The 15,805-nt window shown below is 43.0% G+C and overlaps 1 protein-coding gene and 1 long non-coding RNA gene across 4 annotated transcripts in view; both read right to left on the reverse strand.

Moving 5' to 3' along the window:
- Positions 1–15,805, reverse strand: part of FRMD4A (FERM domain containing 4A) — a 614,651-nt gene that overhangs the window by 453,610 nt on the left and 145,236 nt on the right. The gene's annotated exons all lie outside the window — the stretch shown is intronic.
- LOC122240224 lies at positions 6,680–10,062 on the reverse strand. The gene is made up of 2 exons (XR_006219636.1): positions 9,589–10,062; positions 6,680–6,777 (listed from the first exon to the last, which is right to left on the reverse strand). It is a non-coding gene; the product is annotated as an uncharacterized LOC122240224 (long non-coding RNA).

Genomic DNA, 15,805 nt, shown 5'->3' on the forward strand with positions numbered 1-15,805 from the left:
TAACACCATGGAGAATGATCACTGTTGCCAAAACAGTCAGAAACAGGAAACCCCATTCACCGCTCTACATCCCAGGTTCCCTTATGTAGGGGTGCTCTCTGCTTGCAACTTCACGTTTTAAGAGAGTTCCTTCAGCTTCAAAAAGGGCAGAATTTACAATCTGGGATTAACTCAGCCTTGGAAGAAAAAGTCAATGAATATCAAATATATAGAAACTGGTGAAATATCAATTAAGTGTGTACCACAAGGAAAGGGAGTCTTAGCTGCAATCCAACTCAGCAAATTCCCACTGGGTGGTGAGGGCTTCTGACTTACAGAGGGAGTGTCCCTGTTCCAAGCAACCTCTTTTAGCAAATCTCCTTGCATTTGAGCCATTCTTCTTCCCCATTTTGATGTTCAAAAAAAGGAGAGGAGAAATGGATGGATGGATGGATGGATGGATGACCTTTATAATAAACCTCTCTAGACCAGGAGCACTTGGAAATGTCACAAAGGCCATTAGATAGGACGTGGTCAGAGGCTCAGATTTCCCATCTCTCCTGCATGAAAACAGTGACCCTTTCTTCCTCACATCTTCACCATCTTCAAGGTTAATTTCTTTAGGCCCCTTGTAGTCTCTGGGGACCACAGCCAGTTGCACAATTAAGGTTCATTATCTGAGGATTGGGTTGCCTTGCTTCATAAATGGTTTTCGATTCATTAAGGTAAGAGGATTGTGACCTGACAACCACTTAGGTCTTTTCCTCTGTGACTCATCACTCTTGAGTTCCTACTGGGAAACATCTTCATTAAGACTTAAGCTTTGGGGTGATAAAGGATAGAAAAGACCTTATTCCTGGATTGGTTCCAGGTATCTTGGGCAGCACTAAGGGAGTTATTTAGCTGAGGCTATAAATCTCCTCCTGCTTTCAACCCCCCCTGGCCTCTGCCCCTCACCTTGAGCCACATGTATTGGTTTTGCTTCATACTTTAACTGCCAAAACAGATTCCGGAGAAAATTTTCGCTTACTACACGCTAAACTAAAGTGCTCAATGAAAGTTGTGATTTAATTTCTAAGCGCTTGAATTTATGTTTTACCTGTGTAAGGATAAGCATTCTATACGTTATTGTAAAACAGAGATTTTACAGTGACTGGCATTTTTGAAAGGGCGCTCACATGTGTTATCTTTTTAAAACTTCACAATAATTCTGTTAGGTGTGTGTGGCAGGTATTAATTTCCATTTTGCAAGAGTAGGGAGATGAATAGGAAGAAAATAATGTTTGCTGAGCACCAGCTTTGTTCCAGCCTTGACCTTTAAAGCGCCATCTCATTTCATTTTCAAAGGTATGTTATGATATGTTATTATAATAATATTATTATTCCCATCTAACAGATGCAAGAACTGAGATTGAGAGAATTAGTGTTGTGGTAGGTTGCATCATGTAGCCTCAGTTATTCATGCATTTTGTCATCTGTCCACTTGCCATTCAGACTTGGTCATGCACTCTTTTTCTCACTTTTCTCTGGGTATGGCTATGTGACTTCCCTTGACTGATGGAGTGGATGTTAACAAATATGGTACAAACAGAAGCTTAAAGATGTTCCTGGGTAGGACATAGGAATTATGTCCTGCTGATTCCTGGAGGAGGATGAAAGAAATCCAACCTACAGACTTGGGAGCAAGCTCAGCCAACATCAGCTGAGCCCAGGATAGATCAGTAAAACTGCAAACTTTTGAACACCCAACATCTACCACTGTGTGGCACCCGGCGGTATGTTTGTTATGCAACTAATGGATATCATAACTAATCCAAGACCAGAGTTCCTAAGTGGTCACACAGGAACCAGAACCTGACACAGGAAGACTTAGAACTCCACCTATGTCAAGATTTCCTACTCTACTGCAGCTCTGAGAGCAAGTCATGTAGAGTGATGGAAATACTTAATGGTTATTCAAGTATTTCCCAGAGCTCCACATCAGAATCTGAGCTTCCAGACATACAGACTGGCACTTTCATGTTACAAAACACCAAGTATAAGACCTACGGCATTTCATTCCCCATGTTTCTTCTTCCCTTATTTTCATTCGAAAATGGTGGACGACTAGGGGAAAGAGTGGTGTTAGGTTCTATGTCTTGGTTGATCAGTCATCTTGTCTTTATGATCTTTCAGATTCTCTGTCCCATTTTCTAAAGCACAAGTGATTGCCTAAAGTTATCAGCAATCAGTACAGCAGTTAATTGGATTCTAGCCCTGGGAGACTTCCTTAGCAGCTCTTGTCTTTCTGAAAAAGTGCTGTATGGTGGGAAGAACAAACCTGCCTCTTTTTTTGCATTATTGTGCATGCTTGAGCTGGAAATGGGTCTCTACCTACCCCTGTGTTTTATGAAGAAGTATGAGGAACAGAGTGACATTACTCTGCAAAGGGTTTGGAAAGAGGTATTTCCATTGCTTGCTTGCTTTCAGGGTTTCTGGTTTAAGCGCTTTTGTGAAGAGGGAGGCAACCAACAGCTGCCCTGGCCTCAGATCATTACTCCAGTGTTTGCTTAGGAGACCTCTGGGAGCAGAGACAAGGAAAAAGCTGAGAGGAGCATGCAGGCAGAAGCGCTGAGGAAGCTGCTGGCACTTTCCTTCCTTCCCATCCCTGTAGAGCCGGAATCGCTCGGATGCTCCTCTAATCCTCTCCACCCACCTTCCCTCAAAGAGGGCATTCAGTTAGCATTTTATAAGGTCTCCTGTTTCTGCTGGAAATAAGGCAGTACGGCGCTAAAGGGTGTCATGAACGGGGAACATTTTTTTCTTGAGATCTCCCTCAAAATGTTCAGGAAGGTCAGGCCTCAGACAAGTCCCTTTCAAAAACTGGCTTGCAATTGTTTATCGAAGCGTGCGTTTGGATGGGATAAGAATGACAGCGATCCAAAGAGATGGGAATCCAAGCAGTTTCTGCTTCTGAGACTTGCTGGAATCCTGAAGCTGTGTAAACAGAAGGAGAGCTTTTTTCTCTAAAGGGCCAATCCTGCAAGCTGGGGGTGTGATTGTGGTCATCTTGTATAACCCTCTCCATCTTATATCCTAAAAGCACATCATTAACCACTGAGCTCATCTAGGCTTGGCACTGGGGTGCTGTGGGGTTCTTTCAAGCCACACATATGTGTTAAGAAATGTCTCGGTCCATTCAGTCTGCTATAACAGAAATGCCATAGGCTGGGGGGCTTATAAACAACAGACATTTATTTCTTACAGTTCTGGAGGCCGGGAAGTCCAAGATCAAGGCATCAACAGATTCAGTGTCTGGTGAAGACCTGTTTCCAGGTCCACAGACAGCCTCCTTCTCCCGGTCTCCTCACATGGCAGAAAGGGAAAGGAAGCTCTTTGGGGCCTTTTTAAGGACACTAATCCCATCATGAAGACTCCACTCTCATGACCTAATCACCTTCCAAAGACCCACCTCCCAATACTATCACACTGAGGATTAGGTTTCAATATATGAATTTAGGGGGACACAAACATTCAGTCTATAGAAAGAACCCACTGGATGTCAGGCCCAGTCAGAGGCTCTGCCCTGAGGTTGTTACAAAGGTAATGAATGTGGGTGATGGCTCTTGAAAAATTCCAAGGATTGGAGATGAAAATCCCAATTTGGGGAGGGAGAACTAGCACAGAGGGTTGGACCACAAAGTGGAACCAAAGGTGGGAGGAAGTACAATTCACCCGGCATTCTGGATTAAGGCTTCCTAGAGGGGGCTACTCTTGTGGCTTCATGGCTATCTAGAGAAGATCACTATGTTGGGGCCATTAAGATGGCGGGATGGGCGTGCTGAAGTATGGGATTGAAGAGTGGATTTCAGGCCAAGAAAGAAACACATGCCAAGGAAATCTGGGGGCTGAAAGTAGCATGATATGTGAGGGCAGAGGTAAGAACTCTGAGGTGTGCAGAGTGCTGATAACAATCTCCAGGTTGTATGATCTCTGACGCTATTTTTCTTAATTTAAAACTTAATTTATACCTTTCCTCCTTTGAAAAAAATCTACACAACATGCACAAGTAATAGGCATAATTCACTTTATACTGTCAGTGTTCTTATGAAAAGTTGCATGTTAATTTATTAAAATTCCACGGGAAGTTCTTTTATATTACGAAGCCTCATTCTTTTAAGTTATCTAATATCGCAAGTTGAAGTGCGCCTACCTGAACCGTACTTGCTTGTCTCTTTAATTGACAGTAGTGGGATTACTTAATAGTGGAATTATGTTGAGAATGTGACCTTTCAAACAATAAATGTGCCTCCACGTGCATTATTTTCATAGCTCTGAGGGGTTTTTCAGATTAATTCTGCATCTTAAATTTCATTGGCCAGTTTTGACCTGAGGCACAAAGGAAAATAATTGCTCACCTCAATTTCTTTGTGTTAAAATCATGAAGTTAATGGTAGATACTGATGGGCCTCTTTTATCCAAAAACCTGGAAGCATGCTCTGTTTTGCAAACGATATCTTAACCTTGATATCCAAGTATGTGCCTTAGAAGCAGAACTGTTTTTTTCTCACAAATGGAAAAAGAGGCACCAGTGCCCGAGGTCACAAAGTCATTGACTTTTGGATCAATCAGACGTGAGGAATATTTCTGCCTCAATTCTAATAAAACATGATTTTTCTGATTCAGAACCTCTGCCTGCACCTGAGAAACCAAATTCTGAATGCGAACAGTATTGACTTTAAACATAATGGCAATTAATCACACGAACCAAGAGAAATGTTGAGGTATGAAACACAGCTGCAGAAAAAAAGATTTTGCTTGAAAACTTTGCTATGGTTTCCAAGCGTGGTCACGGAATGATCACCCAGCCATGGTCAAGGGAAAGGAAATGGAGCAGATCGTCAAAACTCTTCTACCTGAACTCATTTTCTCTATCTAGCTTATGGAATGATCTTGATGATCTTTCCTGGCTTCTCAAGGCCAGCTTTCTAGTCCATTAAATGTAAAATGGGAAAATCACTAGTTCCCACATGTTCCAAAACCTTCCTGAAAAAAATGGTATTTTCTTTCCAATTTAAGTGCATTCATTTGCTCAACAAAGATTCAAGATCTCGGTGCAAGGCACCGTGCCCAGCTCCCAAGGGACAGTCTGAATATTCATAGAAGCACAGGCCCAGGCTGGACAAGACACAACTTTTTTTTCACCTCAAGGAAATAAATATCTCCTGAAGCTTCTGTCCAAAGAAACTCAGATGTATGGCACACAGGCTATGTGTCAGAATAGAGAGGAGAGAAGTTTGGTGAGTAAAGCCACATTTTTTTTTAAAGGAAATGCTGGCTTTCCTGGCTGTATCCTCATGCATGGATGGCCAGGATGTAACTCTGCGGGCATAGTGGAGCACAAACAAACATGACCACTAAAGTAGTGTGGGGTGTCTCCCTTTCATGTCTGAATATGTTTACATAGTTACACAACCAGAGAGCTTGGAATGAAAGAAAACAATGCCCAGGAGAGAGGAATGCTTTGAATCTGGGTCGCTGGACCTTGATTTCACTTCTTCTTTGTTAAACAACCTGGGCCTATTACACATTTTGGCCATCCTTTGCCAGAGTCTATGTCTGGACAGGTCTTTCTTAGGCAGTTATCTCTGCAAGAACATTCCACCCACCTTTTCCTATGATGTGTATGATATGGTGTAGCCCAAAGCCACTATGGGGTCGAATCTGCATGTCTGTTTCAAGAAGCCTAGAAGATGCTGTTTGCGTAAGGCTCTTGCTTCCTGGGAGACCCTGGAAGAAGGACTTAGAGATGGATTCTTTTCATTTTTTCATTTAGTTCTAGACATCCACATGAGAGATGCTTGTGACTTAACCTCAACATCTGTAGGGTGTTCTTGGGGAAAGAGGGATCATCCTCAGCAGAAGGAGAGGTACTAAAGATCAGAACCCCACAACGAAAGCAAAAATCCAAAACCCTGGCAAGCCCCAGCACTATGTGCAGCCTTCCTGACCCTCCTGAGGACTTAGGGTTAAGTCTACCAAAACAGAACTAGAACACTAAAACCTCAAGGACCTATTGTGGCAGGACAAAAAAAAAAAAAAAAAAAAGGCTCCATGTATGCAGAGGGAACGTACCTCATGCGTAAGAAGGTACAAGGGTAACAGCATTATAGGTGAAGGTAATCATAGCCACATAGGTATGGCATTGATGTTGCAGCACATATCCGTAATACGCTTGCCAGAAGAGTGATAGGGTGGCCCTGGAACCAGAGTTGGACGTGCGTATGACTGGCAGCAGAACCAGGACTTGGCAGCCACATGGAGTATCTCCAGTGGCCACATGACAGCAAGGCAGTTCTAGAGGGATGTGGTGGTGGCTGACAGGAGAGAACGCTGGTACCAGTCAAAACAACAGGGAGGTGAAATCCAGCCTAGTCTTGGAAGTCACGGGCTGAGCTGGGCTAGACCCAGCAGCAGCAGGACTGGCCAGGTTCTGTATGGAGTGGGACAGGATAGGAACAGCAGTGAGGCACAGATAGCCTCAGCAGTGGCTCCAAAACAGCAACGGGCAAAAGTAAAGCCAGAGCAGAGTTACCTGGGTCAATGGTAAGGATAGGAGGTCAGTCAGAGCACTGGCTGCACAGAATCCATGGTCAATGGAGCAGTGGAGTAGGTAGGAGTGTGCGCTGGGCCCACGTGATCATGTAAGGAAACACGATGGTCTGAAAACCCTGCTGCTCTTTTATTCAATGTCACCCACGTGTGACCCACAGGAATAGACCGTGCATCTTCTTTCCTCTTAATGATATTCATAGCCTCCTAAGAGAGGAAAGGGTTATTCAGCCTGAGGCTGCAGCTGTTGGGTTGAGCCCAGGAGTTTTGACCAGAGGATGCAGAAAGGGAGCTGTGGCCTTCACCTGGTCAAGGTGGCCCTGGATGAAAGTTTTACCCTCAAAGACTAATTTACAAAAAAGAAACAGCTTATATTCTATTAATACAATGATGCTACTTCTCAAAGGCATGGTAAGCCTAACTCCATGATATAAAAGCAAAGGATACTGGAATGGAATTCTATATCAAGTGTTTTATCCACTCATTTCACAGATGGGTATTGAGTCCCAGGGAGCTCAGTGAATCTCTTTAGATTACACAAGTCCTTAGAAAAAATCCGATACTCCTCTTACTCCAACATACTGTCTATTATATGCCCTTTGTAAATAAAGGTATTTTGTTTAGACCAGGCTAACAAATGCTGATAGAATGACCTGGAAACTCTCCGTAGACATCTGCTTTGACCTGCATCCAACCATTTCTCTGCTCACCCTCAGCGTATGTGGGGAAAAGGCCAGCCAAGTGTGGTGGGCAGTAGAGTTGGAGGGGACTTGGGCCCATTACTAGGAAGTAGTCAAGAACACTTGCTGAATGACCTATTTGGGGGTTAGCAATAGACAACTTGGTTTTTATTTGAGTCCATAATTTGCTAGGAAAAAAGAAAGGTAAAACAAAGAGAAAGGGAGCTAAATCGAAACATATGATGCATTCCCCTAGGGCACTGGCTGGAAAATGAAAGCCAGGTATGATTCTGTCCAGTAAGGAGGCAGAAAGTAGTTTCTGGTGGTGGCCAATCTCTCTACTGCTTGAAGAGGGAGGATGATGTGTGCCATTGGCCTCATGGGCTGTATGGTCACGGGCTCCCCATTTGCCCACAAGGAAGGTGAGGAGATATGTATCCCATAATGCGAGTTTTCATGTCTAATACCTTCCAGGAAAGATACCCCCATATGCTTGTAGTTCCCTCAAATATTATACATCCCAGCACCTTCTTTCTCCCAAATGAGATCCCTCTCCAGACTTTCCAAACACTGTCATCAACAGTACTAATTCTTACGGCCAATGTTATCCACATCCTTGTCTGCTGCCTCTCCTCATGTGCCAAGTTCCCACCGCCTGATGCCTGGGCTGTGTCAGTGGTCTCTTGGTTGCTTTGGCCAGTGTTTCTTTCTTAAACTGTACAATTGCGTGCATAGCAGTCCCTACTAAGAAATGTACAATGGCTCCCCACTACATGACAGTGAAGTCCAAACTCCTTAATTTGGCTTTCAGAGGCATCCACCACCCTTTTTCCTACTTACCTCCCCTCCTGCCAAACACATTGTTCAATTATTCCCACTTGGAAGCTACCATTCCCACCTTCCCACATTGTTATAAATGTTTATTTATGTTGAGGGAGAGGGAGAGAGAGAATCCTAAGCAGGCTCTACACTGTCAGCACAGAGCCCAATGCAGGGCTCAATCTCACAAACCATGAGATCATGACCTGAGCCTAAATCAAGAGTCAGACACTTAATGGACTGAGCCACCCGGGTGCCCCCCACCTTCCCACATTTACTCCCATATCAAGAATTTCCCCTTTAATCAATGATATCAAGTGATAAAGAGCCCAATACCCACAACTTTGTAAGTACTCCATAAATATTAAATGCTCCTTTCAAAGTCCACATCTACTCCTCTTCCTACAAGAAGCTTCTCCTCCTCAATCCAATCCGCTTCTCTTCTGTAATGGCTATTGGACATCTAGTTTAGGTTATCTTTTATTGTTATCTTGTAACCTTTACCTCATTGTAACCCTCAAGCACAGGCTATCAGAGCTCTGTGTTTCCATCAGTATGTATAGCATCCTGTCCCATAGATAGTAAGAGCTTAATCCCTCACATTGATGATACTGTGGCATCACCAGAATGTGGTCCTTAGCTCCAAACATGCTTACATCACTGGCTCACCTTTTAACCACCACGCAGCAAAATTCCAGAAATGCAAGAATTTTAGATGAAGAAAGGGATAAGAGGAGGAAGGTGAACATGTATTTATTGGCTACCTTCTTATACAAGGTACCATTTTTTTGGTTCTTTTATGAATGTCCTCCCATATAAAGAAAAAATAATATAAAGGAATGAATTGATTCTGCCAGGATAACAAATGTTGCTGTCATCACTTAGGCCTAGAACCCATAAATTTCCAATGCCCACTGAAAAACAGCCAACATCAAGGTTAGTTTAGATGGATCTTAACCTGATGCTCAGTACTGAGAACGGTAGTACAAATGTTGGGAACTTAAGTCGGCCTCAGTAAGAAAACACTTATAAGTTTAATGAGAGCTCTGGAGAGATTTCTATCTGTATTACTTAATGCTTGCAAGCTTCGTGGTGTTCTCTCTGATTCTAAGTGAGGCCACGTAGCACCTTGATACTTCTCATACATAAACCCAGGGCAGCTGGGGTTCTCTTGATATGACAACACCTTCCAAACAGGTTTGAAAAAACTTGTCTAAATTTTTAAAATTTTATTTTAGGGGGAAGGGATGGAGAGAGAGGGGGGGGAAGAAGAAGAAGAAGAAGAAGAAGAAGAAGAAGAAGAAGAAGAAGAAGAAGAAGAAAGAGAGAGAGAGAGAGAGAGAGAGAGAGAGAGAGAGAGAGAATCCTAAGCAGACTTCATGCTTAGCATGGAGCCCATTGCGGGGCTCAATCCCACAACACTGGGATCATGACCTGAGCCAAAATCAAGAGTCGGAAACTCAACCAACTGATCCACTCAAGTGCCCCAAAACTTGTCTAAATGTTTTATAGATAGTACCTTTTGAGTAAGAAAAGGGTCATCACTTTGGTCATCACTCCGCTTTCACAGATGGTAAAAATGAGGTACAGATCACTACAGTGACAGCCTTTCATGACACACTATTATGGCCTGGCTCTCGTGGGCTAGGCTGCCACTCACCTAGGGTGAAAATGGTACACTTTTCATGGCTAATGACCACCACTCATATATTGGTGGCAACTTCTAAGACAATTGGGCATCACACGTAGGAGAAGGGACTTTTATCCAGATGGATATGCAATTCCTGAAACAATAATACTGTTGACATAGAGCTGTGGCTCCTCAAGGCAAGTAGAAGGGCCAACTGGCAGGAAAAAAACAGTCACAAGATGGCTCTTGTTTGTAAGGCTCAGAACCAATGGGAATGGAAGTCCTTCATCGTGGCCCCTGGTCTCTGTGTCACTAATTAGAAAATACAACCAACTGCTTCTCTATGCTTCCTATGCAGCAGTACATGAGGCATCATGTGACTACACAGAACAAAAAGTAGCATCAGGCTGTTGCTATGGAAACCTAAGGACCATCTGAATTGCTATGGCATCATAAAAGCAAAATTCCAATCATCAGCCTTTAACCACAGGGCTGTTGAAATCTACCTCATATTTTTAGAATGTGTGACATTTAACACACTGATGAGTATTTCCAGCTTCAGAATACATTCCCCGCTTTCATATTTAGATGGGATTTTTCAGTTCAACTGACGGGAATTTTTTTTTTCTTCTAGGAAATGTGCCGTCTCCTTAAGAGAGAGTGCAGCTCTTTATACACATTATTTCCTAGATGTCGCTTCAGTCGTGTATCTTATTTTCTCTTGACTCTATAATTAAAATTATATTCTCATTGGCTGCCTATCTCCTCTTCCACCAGACTCTCCCTAGTTGTATGTTTCATTTCCCTAGTGGAAACGTCATCTAGGTCTTAATCCCCACTGGTTTTAACCGATCACACTTTAAGCCTTAGCTGCTAATAATGAACTGTTCTGAGTCCCAGCCAGAGGGGCACGGCTGCTTCCCTGGTGATTATCTCTCAGGTTGCCATCCCCTTATCATTCAAGGTGATCCCCATTTACTGACTTTTCCAGGCTTTGTGTAAAATCTTTTTCCGGATCTGGAATCGTAGGTATGTCATTTCCACTTTCCCCTAGGAGAATTGCTAACAGTATTTGGTTTAACTCTGTATACTCCACATTTTGGATATATGTGTCTACACGCACACACATGCTCACTAATACATTGTTTATCTTGTTTAAAGAGGTTAAAAGAGCTTAATCGGCCGTGAAAGACGACTCTTATAACCTAGTTAGCTTAGAAGAAAGAAAAAGGGAAATTCTGAATATAGAGTCGGGAAATACAAATTCTGCTCAAGGAAAGCTGTTAAGTTAGTACACTGTTGTGTGACAAGTGTCCTCCACATCTATTTTGTTCACCCAGCACCAGCCTCTTCACACCTTCGGGTTTCTGTTAAGAGCCTTCTCCTTTGAACCCCTTTGCTTAAGAGAGTTTCAGGCTCTCTTAGACTTATTTATTTTCTTCCCTTCTTTAAACCTCTCCAAAGAAATGCCTTCTTGTTTTCTCCACAGTATTAGATAAGCTCCAGCACATTGGTGAGCGTGGCACTACCAAGGTGTGACTTTCATCTGTGAATTTCCAGGAACTGACGTCTCTGCCATTGCGTTACTGAATTTAAAAGCATAATGAATTCCTAGAAAGAGCGTTTCAGCATTTTTGAGTCACCTTTTTCTTCCAGGGGTCACCAGACTCTTCCAGAGGATGATTTATTTATTCACTACTACAACTATAATCTGCCCCCCCCCCAAAAAAAAAAACACTGCACTTGCCAGGGCTGTATGGAGCAATGTGAGCGAAACATATTTGCACAGAGAGCAATGCCACAAAAAGAGAGAAAGAGTAACAGCCTGATTTGTTGATTCCTACTTCACGGACTGCATTGTGCCCTTGTCAATATCTAGGTCAAGTTAAATACTGTGTTCAGAAATTCTACTCTGGGGCAACCATGGCTAATTTTGTTTGGCGTTTGAATACAATTTCTGGCGATCGTTACCTGGCGAAGAACACGCTCTTGCTTCAGGTGATTTTTAAACATGTTTCTATTGTCTACAAACCAATGGACTGTACTCTACCTTGGTTTTTCCTGAAAGGTTGGCTCTCAGTCAATCAACCAGCCAATCAAGAATAATGCACCAAGGGATGTGCCTTGCATCGATAACTATGCTGTGGGGCAATGAGAGAGCCCTTACTGGTACTTTTACTTAACTGTTCCAGGTCTGCAGACCTTCTGTTATCAATGAGACACCAAACTCCCAAGAAACAAAAATGGCACCGTGCCTTGCCATTTAACTTGCATAGGTCTCTTATCATGTTCCAACTTTGACATAACCACTGAGGGAGTGAATGCATAGGGATGCGTGCAGAACCAGACCCAGGTGAGTCTTCAAAAAGCATACAAATTTGTTGGGCAGGGAAGAAACGAGAAGTCATAATAAGTAGAAGATGGCCTATGACATGGGACAAGATGTAGCAGACACCAGCAGTGCTATAAGAATGCAGAGACACATAAGTTAAAGAGGAGAATGCGTGGGGGGAAACCTTATGGCTCCCCAGAGATGTGGCTTGGGATTTTCCAAATAGGCAGAATCAGAGACAGGGGCAGAGACCAAACAGTGAAAGACAGAGTGGGTGACCTCACAGGGTAATTTATGCAGGGCAAGAGTGATAGAAGATAGTTCTTGCTTAGATACCATTGCGCGTGGGTACTGCTCGTCAGAAATTGTCACCTAGATCTCTGTGTATCTAGTTTGCCTGGTCAGCAATAATTCAAGAGCTTCTTTAAACCTGAGGCTTTATAAAGGCATAGGATTCGTGGGGGAAAAAACCCTGAATACCACGGAATGAACAGTAGAAACCTTGTTAATCAATTTTCTTAAGTATAGCACATAAGCAATAAACTAAAAAGTACACATACATGTATATATACTATAGACATATGTGAAATGACATACTGATGTAGTCATAGTTAGATTGCTATTCATGTTTTTTTTAATGTTTATTTATTTATTTGAGAGAGAGAGAGAGAGCACGAGCAGGAGAGAGGCAGAGAGAGAGGGAGACACAGAATCTGAAGCCGGCTCCAGGCTCTGAGCTGCCAGCACAGAGCCCAACGCGGGGCTCAAACTCACGAACTGTGAGATCATGACCTGAGCCGAAGTCCAGCGCTCAACCAAATGAGCCACCCAGGCGCCCCGCATAGTTTTTTGAACAAACATGTATGCTTAGAAATATTGCTATGAAGTTGTGCTGTCAACCCCAGACTCCTCTTACGAAGCCACTGGCACATTTCTCAGTTTGGTGAGACTGAGGGAAATGTATTGCTGCTTTCCGGGGCCTCTTTGTTCTGTTCCCCAATTTTTCTGTTGTGGATGTTGAACACGTGGAATGTCCCCTGCCCATGTCCCATACTTATCTGAAATTTCCCCCATGTAAAGGTGGATATGCACACGCTATGGAAATTCCCACTCTTCCTCTACGCCTTGAAGATGACACTCTAAGAAATAGAATTTTTATGAGTTAGATTTATATGACTAGCTATACACGTTGGTAAAGCACAAACATGTACAGACCCCGGGGAAGTTCATGCCCTCCATCACGCACTCTGTAAAATCATCTGCTGATGCCCAGGGAAGGCTCCTGCCCTCTCTGGTCATGCAAAGACACGTGTGCGTGTGTGCGTGTGTGCGTGTGTGGTACAGTGTGTGTGTGTGTGTGTGTGTGTGTGTGTGTGTTGGGTGGGTAAGGGGAAACACTGAAGACCCTGAATTTTTACAGGAAGAAAATTACTTTCAGGATATGGACCTTTACAAACATCCTTTCCCATTATTCACAAAGGAACGATTACTCCCATTTCACACACGAGTCCATCCTCCTGCTCAACCCTCACCTCCACCCCTGCCACGTGCCCCAACCTCACAGTTTGCTGTTAGACTGATCCAGGATCATTTAGGTATGTGCATAATGCCGCATCTCGCCATTTAGATTTCCTTCTTCTTATTGAGGTGAAATTCACATAACATAAAATGAACCATTTTAAAGGGAACAGTTCAGTGACGTTTCGTACATTCATAATGTTGTGCAGTCACCACTGTTCTCTAGTTCCAAAACTGTCGTCACCATAAAAGAAAATGGTGCAACTCAATAACCAAAATTGATTAAGAAATGGGCAGAGGATCGAAGTAGACATTTTTCCCAAGGAAGACACACAAATGGCCAACACATAACGTGAAAAGGTGCTCAACATCACTAATCATCACAAAAATGCAAATCAAAGCCACAACAAGATGTCACCTCCTACCTACTAGAATGGCTGTTATTAAAAAGACAAGAAATAGCAAGGCAAGAATTGGGAAAAAGAGAAACCCTCGTGCACTGGTGGGAATGTAAATGAGGGCGACTAACCGTGGAAAACAGTACGGAGGTTCCTCACCAAATTAAAAATAGAAACACCACGTGCTGTAGCAATTCCACTTATGGATATGTATCCAAGGAAAATGAAAACACTAACTTGAAAAGGGATCTGCCCTCCCGTATTCACTGCAGCGTCATTTCTAATAGCCGAGACGCCATGGGAACAAGCTAAGTGTCCATCGGTGGATGAAGGGGTACAGAAAACATGGTATCTTGCTATTTGCGACAACACGGATGGACCTAGAGGGCATTATGCTAAGTGAAATAAGTCAGACAGAGAAAGATAAATACCGCAGGATCTTACTTCTACACAAACAATAAACAAAGCCAAACTCACAGATACAGACAACAGATGGGTGGCTGCTAGAGTTGGGGGGTGGGGGAGGGGGGAGAGGTGAGTGAAATGGATGAAAAGGGTCAAAGGCACTAACTTCCAGCTATAAAATAAGTAAGTCATGAGGATGTCATGTACAACGTGGTGACCATGGTCAATAAAACCGCACTGCATATTCGAAAGTGGCCAAGAGAGTAGCTCTTCAAAGTTCTCATCCCAAGAGAAAAAAGGCTGTAACTACATGGGAGGGATGTTAACTGAACTGATTGTGATCATTTCGCAATACATAAAAATACCGAATCGTTACGTTGCATACCCGAAACTAACATAATGTTATACGTCAATTATATCTCAATAAAAAAACAAGTCCTATATTGAAAAATTACAGTCATGGGAAAACACAGCATAACAGTTGTGACCTCATCAGCGCTTATTAATTTCTTTTCCTTTAAGCCTAGACATAAAGAAAAAGGGGATTCCTAACCATTAAAATAAAAAAAAGGAAATGTTGTACCCAGTAAGCAGCTGCTCCCCTATACCTCTAGCCCCCGGCAAGTACCATTCTACGTTCTGTCTCGAAAAAGTCACTCACCCTGGCATTTCATATAAATGGGACCATGTGACATGTGACCCTTTTCCATCTAGCTTCTTTGTCATAACAAAAATTTTTTAAAGCAATCTTTATTTTTTTAGGCTTATTTATTTTGAAAGAGAGAGAGAGAGAGAGCGCAAGTGAGCGAGCATGTGCATGAATAAGGGAGAGGCAGAGAGAGAAAGAGAGAGAAAGAATCCTAAGCAGGCTCTGCACTGTCAGTCCAGAGCCCAATGCAGGGCTCAGTCTCAAAAACTGTGAGATCATGACCTGAGCTGAAATCAAGAGCCAGTTGCTTAACCGACTGAGCCACCCAGGCGCCCCACAAAATGTTTTTGATGTTCATCCACATTGCAGCATGCATTGGCACTCTATTCCTTTTTATGAATGGTATCCATGATATGTATATACCATAATTTGTTTATCCAATCAGCAGTTGACATGTGAGTTGTTTCTGGCTTTTGATTACGGTAAACAGTGCTGCTATAAATATGCATGTGTATATATTTGTTGGAATACCTGTTTTCAGTTTTGGGGAGTATATATCGGAGCGTGGAATTGCAGGGTCCTAGGGTAATTCTACGCTTCACTTTTTGAGGAACCCCCCAATTATTCTCAACAAGACTGAACCAACAGCCACATTTAAGCTGGAAAATATTGAGAACCCCGGAAAATCTTATGTAGATTTCTCAAGCTGCTCTCTGACCCATCCTATCCCCTAGCAGGTATCCGGGGGACAGAACTGGCTATGTGTGCTTCCTGACAAGAGTGACAGGTTTTGGGGCGCCTGGG

The sequence above is a fragment of the Panthera tigris genome, chromosome B4, assembly GCF_018350195.1.
Source record: "Panthera tigris isolate Pti1 chromosome B4, P.tigris_Pti1_mat1.1, whole genome shotgun sequence".
Taxonomy (NCBI): Eukaryota; Metazoa; Chordata; class Mammalia; order Carnivora; family Felidae; genus Panthera; species Panthera tigris.